The sequence below is a fragment of the Cryptomeria japonica genome, chromosome 1 (assembly GCF_030272615.1).
Source record: "Cryptomeria japonica chromosome 1, Sugi_1.0, whole genome shotgun sequence".
NCBI lineage: Eukaryota > Viridiplantae > Streptophyta > Pinopsida > Cupressales > Cupressaceae > Cryptomeria > Cryptomeria japonica.
The window spans coordinates 482,443,581-482,457,043 of NC_081405.1; positions in this window are offsets into that span (position 1 = coordinate 482,443,581).

Sequence of the window (13,463 nt, forward strand, 5' to 3'; positions counted from 1 at the left end):
ATGAAATAAGAAAATTTGATGACGTCCATAAGACCAAAAAAAACACGTCCATTAACATATACTGACAGAAAATGTGGAAGGAAGATGTAGAGGTAATTGCGACACAGTGGGTATTCCTGACCTTGCACATGGTTGGTGTGATAGTACAAAATAAAGTCAGACTTTCTGAAATCAACCAAGGGGGCTGCACAGAAGTGATAGAATACATACATATTTGAGGATATTTCATACACCACACATTACATGTGTAGGAGACAGAAACCCTAATGTAAAGACAGATGTGACAAGCTGTCTCTTTTATTCTATAATTAGATAAGGTCTGATTTAGCACATTGGATTGCGTCATTTTAGTTGTTGTAGTAAGACGTGAAAGGGATAATAATCTCCATGCAGTAAAGGCTATTCCGTGGTTATAAGGATGAACACGTAAAGGATTGTGTGTGTGTTGAGGCGCAACACACAACTACTCTTTTTCAGAAATTATTCCCTCTTCATATATCTTGATGTAAAGAAAAAGTCTAAAACCAGGCAGCAAGGTAATAAAATAGAGAAATAAAGCAGCAAACAATAATATATGACACTAAAATAGAATATGTGATTGAAGAAAATTACATTGTGAATTCTACATTATGTTTATATTTTAATTTGGATATAGCAAATAATAATAATAAAATTAATTTTTTTCTTTAATTTATCAATGAGATTGAATATGTTTTAATTAAATAATTATAATTACATTTAAATTACAAGAATATTCAATAATTGCTTTTGGATTCGATTGTGTAAGTCATTTTTTATCATCAACCTTTCGAATCACACTCCGTGATTCATCATGAGGATGAACAAGAATATCAAGGATTACTACACCACTGTAACTGCACTCTGCTAAACCAATTGCTTGTAGTAGATCCAATAAAGGATTACTGCAACACTGTGACTACACTCCGACACACCTTCACTCATATACTACTCATATTGTATATTGCTCATATACTAACTTTGTCACTTGCACATTTCTTATTAGCTACAAATCACAAACATACTCTATTGAATACCACACACACACACTCTTTCATTACATGTAATACCCTAAAATTGGTCACCTAAACCATGGACCCCTAATTTCGACAACATCACCAAGGTCCTAACCAAAGGCAATTAAATCAACTTTGAACACACAATTAATTAATTCTTCAATCATCAAATGTCACATGGCAAGTGAATTTTTTTTTTTTCCAATAAAAGTGGATTATTCCACTAAACTTTTTTATTAATATTTTTTATTTTTTACACAAGATTTAAAGAGCATACCGAAGGAAAGAACCCAAGGAAGAAAACCTCCGATCACAACTCATAAAATAAGCCTATAGTATCTAACATATCAGTTTATACACCCCACCCAAAACCACATACAAAATGCGGTCACAACAGATATAATATCAGTTTTACATAGAGGCCATATGGCAATTTGCCAAAAAAAAAACCCCATCGGATAATTTTCAAATGTAGACTCCACAGCTGCTATCAATGGAAGATGACAGAATTTTCTAAAGCCTTGTGCCAAATCCCATGAGCCAAAAACCTTCCTGCCAAAAAAGAAAGTATCAAAAAACTTTTGGAAAACACTATTGTATCAAATGCAATGAGCTTGAACTCTCCTCCAGACAACAAACATGGATACTTGAAATGAAAGGGGAAAGCGGGAATAATTATCATCATAAAATTTTACATCAACATTACTCAAGAAAATCACATAACTATTGTTGCAAACCTTCCCATACCCTAGAAGGAATTTCCTCAAAACCCGCCTCTCGCTGATTATAGCATTGCTATCAATGGCTAAATTTGCCAAATAATCCGCAATCTTATTAACTTCTCTGTAACAATAGGATAACAAGAAAGATTCAAACAATTCTAATTTTTGTAAAATGAGATCAAGTATATACTGCAAATTCTAACAATTTGATTTTTTTTTCATAACACATTGAATAATCACCATAGAATCACCTTCAATTATTAAGTCCTTAATTCCCAAAGAGATTGCCATATCCAATCCAAAAGACAAAGCATGAAATTCAACATAATTGTTAGTTTTAAAACCAATAGCATGACACTTAGCTCGAATAAAATTTGCATTGTAATCATAAATTACCATGCCTGCCCCAGCCGGCCCAAGGTTACCACGAGAGTCCCCATCAAAATTCAGTTTAAAGTGCCCCTGCAGAGGAGGTTTCCATGTAGCAGAGCATCTCTTACCTATTACATCATTCTTTTTTAAAATTGAACCATGAGAGGGTAAAACTAACAACATCTTCCAAACTCTAGTAACTCTACTATCCCAGTGCAAAAAAGAAGTAAGATTTTCCAAATTCTTATAAATAAATGACAAAGAAACCTCAAAGATTGAAGACTCAATTTTTAATAGAACCTCAGACACAGGAGAACTTATTTTTTTAAATCATGTTGTTTCGCTAGACAAACATTCCAAATCACAATAGATGGAGATATGATCCAAAGGCATGCATAAAAAGATGAAGCAAACATAAAGGGCCAAGATCTAAAATGGGAAATGAGATCCTTACCAATAACAAAAGATATATTTAACTTCTCAAACAACCACTACCAACATTCATAAGCATAATCACAATGTAGGAACAAGTGTGAAGAAGATTCTAGATTTTTGTTACAAATGACACAAGGAAAAACAACAGTAATACCAAGCTTGTCCAGTCTCATACTTGTAAGGACTCTGTCCTGAACTGCCAACCAAGCAAAGGCTCCAGGTTTAGGAAGACAAGTTAAATTCCAAAACAATTTATAAGGCCAAGATGATAAACCTTTAGCAACCATAAGAGAGTTGTAACCATCTTTAACAGTGTACTTACCAGAAATATTCTTTGTCCAAAAAAGTTCATCCTTAGAATAAAAAAGAAATACAATTCTGTCCCCCAAAATATTCTCAAAATCTAATTTCATACTTTGATCAACATCTAAGAAATCAATCGACTTCCATCTAGCTAGCTTAAGGGGTCCACTGCACACAATTTTAAAATAATCTGCTACAAAAATACCCCAAAGGGAGGAAAAAATAGTGATCAGAGGAGACCAATCCCTAATACTAACCAGAGGTGTGTGTCCATTCCATACTTCACCCCAGAATCCAACCTTTCTACCATTATGAACAATACATGAGAGATGAGGCAAAATAACTTATCTACATTTACAAAGGAAATTCTAAATAGCAGAACCCGAAGGCAAATTTGAGACCTTAAAAATGTACTCTCTCGATCCATTATTTAAATATTTGGCAAATATAATATGTACCCATAAGGAGCTAGGCTTGTCATATAATTTCCCAACCAACTTAGCACCTAAGGCTAAATTATGATTCTCTAGACTCTAAATTCATGTTCCCCCAAGTTCCTTAGGCAAACATACCTTATCCTATGCAAATAAAGGGAGTTTCTTCTTGCCATCTTTATTATTGTTCCAAAGAAAATCTCTAAGACTATCCTATAAACTAACAATAGTTGCTTTTGGAGACTTCAAAACAGACATAAGATATATGGGAATAGAATTCAAAATAGACTTGATGAGAACAATTTTACCCGCCAAAGTTAACCATCTATGATTCCATGAGAGAATTATTTTAGAAATGACCAAAATAATCTTATCCCAAAAACCAATCTTATCTTGTTTAACAAAGAAAGGAATATTTCCAATCTAAAATCCTCAAAAGGATTGCAACCTATGTTGAACTAGTTGTGATGTATTAAGGAAGAAAATCTTTGATTTATCACCATTCACTTTCTGACTAGAAAACGATGCATAATTTTCTATTATTCCTTTAATCACTTTTGCCTCAACTAACGAAGCATGTCCAAATAACAGAGTATCATCTGCAAAAAGACAATGAGAAATACTTTGGGGAACATTCTGAATCCTTATACCATTCCAAAGCCCCCCACTTTAGCAACCCTAATAGCCCAACTAAAGGTTTTAGCTAGGAGAATAAACAAAAAGGGAGAAAGGGGATCTCCTTATCTCAAACCCCCGGAGGAAGTGAAAAAACCACAAGGAGAACCATTAATTAAAACCGAGAATCTTGCAGAAGAAATACATGCATGAATCCATTTGACCCAAGCCTTGGAAAAACCTAACTTCTCAAGAACAGCACATAAATCCCCCCACTCTACTCTATCATAAGCCTTCATCATGTTTAGTTTAAGTATCATGGCTAGGGTTCTTTGGGTGGAAATAGAATGTATCACCTCATGTGCTATAATTGCACCCTCTGTCATCTCCCTTCCAGGAACAAAACCACCTTGCTCCAATGAGATGATCCTAGGTATAATTTTTGCCAACCTAAGGGAAATTGCCTTCGTAAATATCTTATACAAAGTGTTACATAAAGCAATGGGGCAGAAGTCAGCAAAAGTCTTAGTATCATCTTTTTTAGGAATAATTGCAATCATTGTAGTATTAAGTTCTTTTAAAACAGACCTATTTCTCCTAGCTTCCTCGAAAGCCAATAAAACATCATTTCCCACAAAATCCCAACATTTCTAAAAAAAATAAAGGAGTAAAACCATCTGGTCCCGGAGCTTTATCCAGATTCATAGCAAAGACGACAGTCTTAACTTCTTCTAAGGAAAAGGGAGACATAAACATCTTATTGTCTTCCAAAGATACTAAAGGAGGAATATTAGTTATAATATCATTGCTGAGATTTCCATTTTCCTTAGATAATAATGACTTAAAAAACCTAACTACCTCTAAAGCAATGTCCTTCGGGTCTGTCAATAAATTCCCATTCTGACACTGAATACAAGATATCCTATTCTTACATCTTTTAATCTTAGTTGAAGAATGAAAAAATTTTGTGTTCCTGTCACCATCTAAAAGCCATAACTCTCTAGATTTTTGTCTCCAATAGATTTCCTCTCTAGGTAACACCTCAAGATGTAATTTTAGTGACTTCAATTCATCAAAAACTTGTGGCACCATACCATGTTGAAGAACATGAGTATTAAGACTCTCAATCATATCTTGAATCCTTTGTTTCTCTTGAAATGTTCTTAAAATGCAAGATATTTTATTCCCTAATATTCAATTTCAAATAACTTAACTTCTTAGCAATCTAAAACATATGGGACCCAGAACAAAAAGGAGAAGAGTTCCACCATTTCATAAGCAGAGGCAAAAATAAAGAATCCCTAAACCACATGGGCTCAAATTTAAATGGAGACTTAAAAGAAGCCCTATCCTCAATAAGTGAAAGGGAAATTGGAAAATGATCTGAACCCAAGACTGATAGAATAGAGGAAAAGAATTCAAAATCTAAATCAATCTAATTCTCGGATAACAAAAACTAATCTAATCTCTCAGCAATCTGAGAAAAATCCCTTCTCATGTTTGTCCATGTGAAAACCCCATTCTGAGACTTACAATAAAAAAGGCTCATATCAGAAATGAAATCCCCAAAGTCATCCGTATTCCTTTTATTAGGGAAAACACCTCCTCTTTTCTCATCTAAATCAATGATAGCATTAAAACCACCCCCGAAGATAATAAAGGAACCATGTCTTAAGGGAGAAGAAATCATCTTTAATTCACCTCATAACTTACTCTTCCCTTGAATTCCCGATGGAGCATAAATGTTAAAAAGCTAGAATTTAACCTTCAAAATCTTGCTTATAACTAAAGTCAACATCCAATTTGTAGTAGATGCTACTAACTATACCTCAATATTATAATTATTCCAAAGCAGTGCCAAACCTCCTGAAGCACCACAAGCGGGAGAAGAAAGAAAATTCCACCTTCTCCAAGATGAAAAAACCAAATCAACAGACTCCTTTGACAACTTTGTTTCTTGCAACATAAAAATATCACACTTAATTAAGTCCATTTGGGACTTAATTAAGCGTCTCTTATTAGGGGCATTTAAGCCCCTACCATTCCAAGAAATAATTATCATTGTCCTCGAGGTTAGGCCGAAGCTCCCCTCTTCCCATTAATTGGAGAATTTTTGCTTTCCCCAAAGCAACCTTGCAAATTACGTTTCACAACCTCTGATCTTGTCACAAGAGGAATAGTCACAAATATTTTACTCCTCTTTTTTTTACACTTACAAGATTTAGGCATGTTTTCTTAGGCCTACCAAGAGAGACTGAACACCTCCCTTGCCCACTAGCAGGAGAAAGGGACAAAGTCTGTTGAATTCCAGCATCAATTTCCATTTGAGTCTTAAGATTATTTGGAGGCCTACCTCTCCTAGGAGAAACCACTGATGGTGAAAAAACCAGAGTTGTTTGGACAATTGCTAAACTCTTGCATGACTTTGGAGAAGCTAGGATAATTGGATTATCTTCAAAACCTAACTTTGTTGTAGCCAAAACCACAAAAGGATTAGCAAATGCAGAAATTGGGAGGGTTGAGTTTATACCCCCCAAATCATTCTCAATTGAACAAACAATTCTAACAGTAATACCCTCATCCATCTAATGTGCATGATTGTTAAAAATATCATTTACTTGCTGAACCATATTCTCATCTAGCATAATAACAGGGACAACCTCTGATGGATTACTATTCCCTAAGGAAGATTCATTAGCCATATTAATTTCAACATTCAGAGGGGAATTATTAGACACCAAATTCTTAATTTCCCAAACTAAAGAAGCATCATTAGGAAAACCTATGGCAGGTACCTGTTTAATAGTTTCCATATCAACCACTACATTTTTATCTAAATTCACATTCTTTGAAGAGTCTGAAACCTCCTTATGAGTGCATGAAGATAAATTGTCGTCCTTACCCTTTATGTGATTATTTGGCATCTTAGGGAAATCTATTGTCAATGGATGATCTACTCCATTTATCGGGGGATTACCATCCATCACTATACCCCTGTTATTAGAAAATATCTTTAGTAAAGATGAAAGTGAGACCGAACCCGAAGTGTGATCATTTGGTTTCCCAGAACTACGACACAATGGATTATTTTCAAGATTAATGTGACCTGTTTCTACCAATTTTTGCGAAGAGACATTTCCACATCCTTCAACTGAAGGTCCCTCTGACAAACTATCTTTATTAAGGGGTTTAGGGACAGAGCCAACAACCTGCTGGTTTTTCTTAAAATCCATAAGTAATGGAGCATCCAAAAGTAAAGGAGACTTAAGAAGCATCATATCTAATTTCTCAATTGAGTGGCTCGAAATACCATCATGAGACTTGATATTATAAGTACGGGGGCAAACATTGTTAGGGTTAATAAGAACACAAATTTTTACCAGAACCTCCCCCTCAACAAAGTCCATCCATTTTAGATGTTAAAAAAGTTCCAAAAGTATTTCCAATTTGCTCAAGAACATTCGGATCCATAAATTCAAAAGGAATTTTAGGTAAACCAAACTAGAAAGGAATAAGTTTCGAACTAGACCAAGCAAGAACAAGAAAAGGTTTCCAAGCTATAATTGAAATTAATTTTTTTCCAAACCAATGATGTGAAGTTCTTAATACCTCATCTCTAAAAGAAGGAGAATCAAAGACAATAATAAAAGCATTCACAAACAATAATTGAAAATAATGCATATCCCCCCATCTTTTCTGCAATTTATGATAAAGCTTTAACAAACTCATTTGATCACCCCAAATTTCTCTAAAAATAGCATTCATATGCAAACAATTCTCTTTCTTATCGACATAGGAACCCAAAAGATCGATACAAGGAATAGGAGCCCAAATTTGTGATAAAGAAAGCCCCGAAAGAATAGGATCAATAGGTATCATACTTACCTTTTTCAGACTAGATTCCTTGAGGTTCACATTTACCTTATTTCCCACCTATTGTGAAGAAACATAAACCCTACCGCAGTCTCCTTATTTGCCAAGCCAACAACCCTAGCAAACGTTCACTGATTGCCCATATCTAGAGACCATTTCCCCAAAAATCCCTTCAATTACTTCTCAAAATTCCCTTGATTCATATCATTATTAAAACACCCTCGAGTGAATCTCCTTCCATTGTTATTCTGCCTCCATGCCACACTGCGTCTTTTCCGAAAGAAGCCTTGAAAGTATTTTGAAACTGGTTGAAAAACCTTGTTATTTTCACTCTAGTTTAGATGTATCACCATGTCCTTCCATCTTTTGTTCATGTAGACCCACTACGGAACATGAGGTGGGTCTTCCCAGCCCACATCCGCCCATGAACCCAAATGCCTTCTATCCACCATTATTGTCTTTTATATTTGCTTTATGGTGCTACCGCTTTCACAATCTGTAAAACCCTAAATTGTCTGTCATCTTCTCTACTGAGATCATGCGTTGATTTCACTATCAATCAATATGTTTTGTCTTTTTATTCTTTCACTCTGCCTAGTCTCAGGATGCCCTATCCTTAATTTGTAGAAATAGATCGCACTGGTGGCCTTGGATTGCAAACGATTTGGAACACCTCTACATGGCAAGTGAATTATTCTATATTAATTAAATATTTATATAATTAATTAAATCATTCCAAGAAAATCATTTTGATCAATTATCCTATTTTAATTTATTAAATATCCTTGAATATTTAATTAATTAATAAATTTGCCATTTAATAATAAAAAATGATTAAATACTTTCTAATGCTAGCCAAATATGGTGCTGCACTTCCCCAAGATTTTGATGTGAATAAATTGACACTAAAGAAAAGTGACCCTCCCCCTAATAATGAACAATATGAAGACATCTTTGGTCTCCGCATGAATGACACATAAATTCCCAATAACACCAGAACCAATGAAGAAACAAGCATACCTAGAAGAGATGAAGTAGAAATCCTGAATAATATTCAATTCAACAAGGATACAAGAAGACCTAGAGATGAAACAAGAAGAGATCCCAATCCTCCTAGAATGCAAAATCATGGTCATACAAGAACAAATCATGTTGATAATCCTATCATGACTCTCACACAACAACTACAAGCAATGCAAACACAAATCCAAGAGATGCAAAGAGGAAATGTTAGATGATACTCACTTCAAGAAATTTGTCCTTATCCTTTCGACATAAATCTAAACATGATACCATTTCCTATAGGTTTTGAAACTCCAAGATATGAAAAATACGATGGAAGCACTGATCCTCAAGATCATATACGAGAATTTTGTACAATGAGTATGGAGTTTGCACATGAGGAAACCTACTTAATGAGACTATTTCTGAAAAGCTTAACTGGATTAGCTATGGAATGGTTCTCCAAACTTACACTTGGAATTAGATCATTTTCAGAGTTGGTGGATAAGTTTGTTTCACAATACTCCTACAACATACAACATGAAGTAACAATGCTAGACCTATGTAACACTAAACAAAAAAGTGGAGAACCCTTCATGACATTCTTACAACGATAGAGACGCCTAGCATCGCGGTATCCTTGTACATTGCCAAAGTATGAAAAAATGGACATATTCATTGACAACTTAAATGATCAAATGAGTTATTACTTAAAAATGCAAGGAAATCAAATCTTTGAAAAAATGGTTGATAATGGAATTGCAATGGAAGAAGCCATGATAAAGAAGGGTGAGTTGAAAATATACAAAGAAGGAGTCAATCCTCCTAACAACAACAATAATAACAATCACAATGATAAGCCAAAGTTTTGGAATAGAAATTGAAATGTCGTCAACAATGGAATAGTGGATAACAACAATGTGAAACCAAAGCAACCGGTTTTCAATTTATCTACTCACTCAGCAGCAACACTACAAAACAACAATCACCAAAGAGCAACTATCAAAAATTTCTTTCAAAGACAATTCACAAACATTGGTGAACCCCTTGGATCAGCAGTAAAGACACTTCTCGCAAACAAATTGATCACTTTACCAAAAGAAAGGAACTACGAAACTCAAATCAAACCACCTTGGTGGAACGATAATCAGTATTGCGATTTCCATCGAAACAAGGGACATCTCACAGATAATTGTCAAAAGTTGAAACATGTCATACAAGACTTAATTGATAATGGTGTAATAACTATGGATGGATATACAACAAATGAATCTCATACCGCCTTTAAAACTCCCCTTCCAAACTATGATAAAGGTGAATCATCAACAACAAACAATGGCAAGGGTAAAACAAAGGTAAACTACACTCATACATATGACAATGTGGTGAATGTGATTGTAGTTAAAGAAAAACAAAATCAAGAACATGCTCAGGCTATCACAAGAAGCAAAGCTAAAGTTGTTTTTCCAGGTCCTACAACAAACACATCATCCACTATAACAAAACAATACAATCTAGTGGAGCAATTGCAGAAAACACACGCACAAATATCCATCTTAGAGCTTTTAAAGCTTTCACCCGCACATAAAGAAATTCTTGAACGAGCATTAGTAGATACCACAGTATCCAAAGATCTTGATATCGATCAATTCCAAACCATGGTGGGACATCTCACAACCCCTCATTGCTTATCATTAACTGACGAAGATGACATGTCCTTGCAACATCCTCACAACACTCCCTTTCATATTGAAGTCCTCATTCACAAAACGTGAGTCAAGTGTGTTCTAATAGATGGTAGAGCTAGCCTAAATATTTGTTCATTAAGTCTTGTTCGTGCCTTAGGATATTCAAAAGATGCAGTTGATGTTCGAAAAAGGATCACTATAAAATCCTATGATGAAGAAGAATGTTCCTCCAAGGGAATTGTGATATTACCAATCAGAGTGGGACCTCTACAAAAAGACACAGCATGCCAAGTTCTAGACTTGGACCTATCATATAATATGCTCCTAGGGAGACCATGGATACATGACTTACAAGCCATCCCATCAACCTATCATCAATGTGTCAAATTTCCCTACGAAGGACAAGAAATCACAATATCTGTAGATGCAAATCCATTCCAATATTGTAGTAGTCTAAAAATGGCTCAAGAAGTAATTGTTCCTCATAACAGGGAAACAACATCTTATACACACAATCCAAGGATAAATCATTCACCTCTATTCTATCAAGTATGGAAAAATAAATGCAACTAAGAGATCGAGGGAATAGAGAATACTCAATATCACAATTACCAGTTTCTCCTATATCCTTAGGAAAACCATCAAGCTCTAAACAACTACCAATTGTGAAACATCTTCTGATATTTGCTGGAGCATTTATTAGTGTTGGAACCTTATTAGAGGAGATAGAAGACAAAGATGTATTACAATAGCTATACAAAGATGAAGAAGTTCAAAAAAAGGTCAACAATGTCAGAATACCTACAAAAAAATATGGAAAAGAATTCAACATTCTTCGAAGGATGGGATACACTAGAACAGGCCCTATAGGAAAAAGAAAGGAAGGTATCTCATAACCTATTCAGCCTCATACTCAGCAGACTATAGACAAAATGGGTTTAGGGTATGGAAAAGTCACTATACCGGAAGACACATCTTTTAGTCAACAACAAGAGGAATATGAAAACAAACAACAACAATTGGCAATTGAAAGGGAAGAAAAATCAGTTAAACAACAAGCACAAACAAATACAAAATGGCAAAAGAAGCAAGCTTCAAATCAACAAGAGAAAAAAACTAAAAACATCTCTCAAGAAGCATTAAATCTCAATCAAAGTAAACATGAGCCTAGTACTAATTCAGGAGAACTCATAGAAAAGTTGACAAAACTCAATCTCAGTCCTGAAGAGGTTGAATATGAAAGAAGAAAAAGTATAGCCAAAAAAGCGGAAGAAATGTTATATGACCAAATCTGTATACTACAAGCTACAACGATACAGATTCTAATGAATGGGAATGGGATTCCTATCACTCTAAAGAATCAGTTGAAGAAAAATTATTTGAGGGAGATGTAGAAGTTGATATAGTTCACACGTATGTAGGACAAACGTCAGGAACTAGTTCACTTGAATTAGAATCACATTCGGCTAACTTGGACTTAACCGAGGATGATCAAGAACTTCTTACGCGAGGTCATTCTAATGAGGGTACCATTATAGACATTGATACACATATTGAAAACTTTGATACATCCATCATGACCCTTGAAACCCTCGAAACATACCAACCTGAAGATCCCCTACCTCTAATCCACCCTGAGCTTATTGATTGGGAAAATGAAGGACATACCGCCATTGATATCTTTCCAAATGACTATGCCATGTCTATATATCTTAATGCAATTGAACATGTAACAACTCTCACTAGGAATTTCAGTAATGCATCTTCCAGTCAAGTGGGTGCCAAATCTCCTAGTCGCAAAAGTGAAAATAAAGAAAACAATATCAGGTCTAATGTTGAAAACCATTTATTGGCAACGTTAGACCAGGAAAAAGTAAAAACAAAGGATGCATCTAACGATGAAAACCTCCTTGAGGCACCGGAAGATGGGAGATTTGAGACTTTACCTGAGCACTATCAATAAAGGTCATCCATTTTGATCGAACCAACAAAGGTAGTTAACATTGGCACAACAGAGCAACCAAAGATTCTTCATCCAGCGACTTCTCTATTAGAGGTAGAAATGCAACAATATGTGGAATTCTTCAAACAATGGAAAATCAATTTTTCCTGGTCCTATGCAGACATGCCAGGGTTAGATCGAGAGCTTATTATGCATCACTTGAATGTTAGTCAAGGAACCAAACCAGTCAAATAGAAATTAAGAAAAATGCTTTTCCATATCGCTCTCCTAGTCAAGGCAGAACTAAAGAAATTAATGGATGTTAGATTCATCAGACCTGTAGCTTATCCTCAATGGGTATCCAACATTGTTCCTATTTCAAAACCAGATAAAAGCATCAGAATATGCACAGACTTCAGAGATCTTAATAACGCATGTCCAAAGGATGTCTTTCCTTTGCCTAACATCAACATCATTGTAGATTTAACTGTGGGACACTCCATGTTTTCTCCAATGGATGGTTTCTCTGGATATAATCAGATCAAAATAGCACCCGAAGATCAAGAAAAGACAGCTTTCACATGCCCATGGGGTACTTTATGCTGGAATGTTATGCCTTTTGGATTAAAGAACGCAGGTACTACATATCAAAGAGCTCTGACAACTATATTTCATGACATGATGCATACATTCATGGAAGACTATGTGGATGACATATTAGCTAAATCATATAATAGAGAAGAACATATAGAGATACTGGAAAAGATCTTTGGTAGGTTAGAACAATACAAGCTAAGGATAAACCCTAAGAAATGTGCCTATGGTGTCACTTCAGGAAAGCTATTGGTATACATTTTGTCAGCAAGAGGAATCGAAGTAGATCCAACTAAGGTAAAAGCAATCATGGAAATGGCATCTCCCAAGAATATCAGTCAACTAAGATCACTACAAGGAAGACTCCAGTCAATCAGAAGACTTGTGGCTCAATTAGCAAATAAATGTCAACCATTACTCACCTATTGCACAAACATGGTAATTTTAAA